Raw genomic sequence first — 2,500 nt, 5'->3', positions numbered from 1 at the left:
TGTATGTATGTATATGTATCTACGACCGCGCAGGTCGTAGAGGAATGGGTTTGATACCAAAAAGACGTCACACACCTTGTTTTTGTATAAGTATCGTTTCCAGTTTCTCTTGGGACTTACAATGGTATTTTTGATAGTAGAAAACAGTCTGACAACCAGCCGTGTTCCCTTTTTTCTTCGTAGTCACAAATGCGCATACCCCGCGGAAATTGATTAAACCTCAAGGGGTTTAACGTGGATCCGGGGGAATAAATTCAACTCCGTACAGTAGTTTTACTCTCCTCCTGCGTTAGGCGAAAGCGAGCCCTCAGCTGTACCAGCGCCCTGGCTGTACTGAGCGCACGAAAAAAGCGCGCGCTGAACCACTCAGCTACGAAGTGCCGTTCATGAAATAACGAGCTAAATTTCTTGTTAGTTCGTAGTGTAAAATGGCAAGTAGCCACATATTGGGCAGCGTTCCTATTTGGATGGGAGACCGACATGTACGGAGTACAGTGTATGACACCGGAACACCTATCGCAGACGCCATATGCATCGTAATGCTTTTTTCAATCGGAATACTCGTATTTAACGGAATCCTGACCTTTCTCCGCTTTAGGAGACTTAAATCTAGGAGTAATTGCTTATGAAAGAACTTAAGAGGTTTGAATCACCAGACGAGCCGAGATGCCATGAGGACGATATATTTTAGTATGTGAAGAACGTTTATCGAAAGTATTAGGCATCTAGAATGTGGCTACAAATAACTACAAATGGAGAGTTTGGAGTAAAGAGGTCGCGAAAGTGTCCTGTTTTGGCAGGATTTTTGTCTTTCACAAAAAAAGAACTCAACATAGGACTCTTATTATGAAGTAAAATTGAGGTACCTGTTTTGAACGACTTCTGCGATACCGAGAGGTCACTGCTATTTCTAAAAGAGCTGCGCAAGGAGCTCAGTGCTTAGTGATCATTTGCAAGGTGAGATTAACAGTAAAGACTGAAGATTTGGTATGATAAATTTGTGCTTAAATGTACAGGGGCGTAGCTAGAATTTTTCAAGAGGGGGGGGGGGGGGGTGGAGATCACATTCGCTCATACCCAACGATAACCAACGAACTTACTGGTCATCCGCTGTGTTTTTGGTGAAAGTGACAATTTTTCCGATGAGCAGCGAGTGCGGGGGGAAGGGGGAGGGGAGGGGGGAAGCCTATAAAATAGCTGCATATTATCGATCTCAGACGTCAGTGAACAAGGGCGTTGATTTCAGTCTGCGGTTAAAAAAATCTGATCACGTGATAACACTTTTGTGGCTCTGCGGTTTCGAAAGAAAACAATCTGAAGAAAAGTTTTCATCTGCTTCTTATTTCCTCCAACAAGTCTTTTTCCCGTAATAACCTCGGCCGGTTTTACTTGCCGTCAACACCGTTTCGCACTTTTCTCTTTGGGGAGAGCAACACAAAATAGCGTCACGAGATCGGTATTTTCGAAACCGCAGAGCCAACGTACAAAAAAAAAAAAAAAAACCGCGCAACGGCGGCTCAGTTGGTTGAGCATCGGGCTGCCACGCGGAAGGTCGCGGGTTCGACTCCGGCCGGACCAACACTTAAGGTCTTTAAATAACTGAGGAGAAAGTGCTGCCTTTGTATCCGCAAATGGTTAGACTTTCAAGTCTTCTCGGATAAGGACTATAAACTGTAGGCCCCGTCTCACAAATATCTTCCATGTTCATTAGTTCCCTGTGGGACGTTAAAAAACCCACACACTATTCGAGAAGAGTAGGGGATGAAGTTCCCGGTGCTGTGGCTGTCCTCTGTGAGTATATGGGTGGGTGGGTATAGCAGGTCCACATCAGCTGAATAGCTGCCAATACTTCAACCTGCTGAAACAAACAAACGTGATCAGAATTTTTTAACCGCAGACTGAGGCAGCGTTTACACGAACGCAGTTTCATTTGGTAACCGCAACGTTTTCGATGCAGTTACTCCTTCTGTTTACACGACATCTATCGAAACCGCCAAAAGTGGAGCGTTTTCAAAACGATGCGGTTTCAACTGTCGTGTAAACAGTAAAACCGCATCGATTTGAATACGGTTACTATTTTGGTGCGAAATTTGTTTGCATTGTTCAGTTCAAAATAGTGAATTTAGCACATAGTGCAGCACTCGGTTATAACCTCACGTCTTTGATTTTCTGGTGAAAACGGTTTTGTGTAAACACTTCCAAACTGCATCGGTTTTCGCGCGGTTTCGAAGTCATGGAACCATGATGATGTACAATACAATACAATACATACTTAATTGACCGCTCCCCATAGGGGCTTTTCAGGGCCAATGAAACACAATGAAACGACGGAACAGAACAACAACAACTGTTAAGAATCCCAACTGGCCGGAGGCAAACCAGTTGGCTATTTACAAGTGCAGCTGGGAAGTTGAACCAGGGACAACCAGGAACAAATTCAACTAGTGGTCAGAGCGGGTCTTGAACCCGGGATCTCCGGATCTCAAGGCAAGCGCCCTAA

Source organism: Montipora foliosa, chromosome 3 (assembly GCF_036669935.1).
Source record: "Montipora foliosa isolate CH-2021 chromosome 3, ASM3666993v2, whole genome shotgun sequence".
NCBI classification, from domain to species: Eukaryota; Metazoa; Cnidaria; class Anthozoa; order Scleractinia; family Acroporidae; genus Montipora; species Montipora foliosa.
This window is presented reverse-complemented; position numbering follows the sequence as displayed.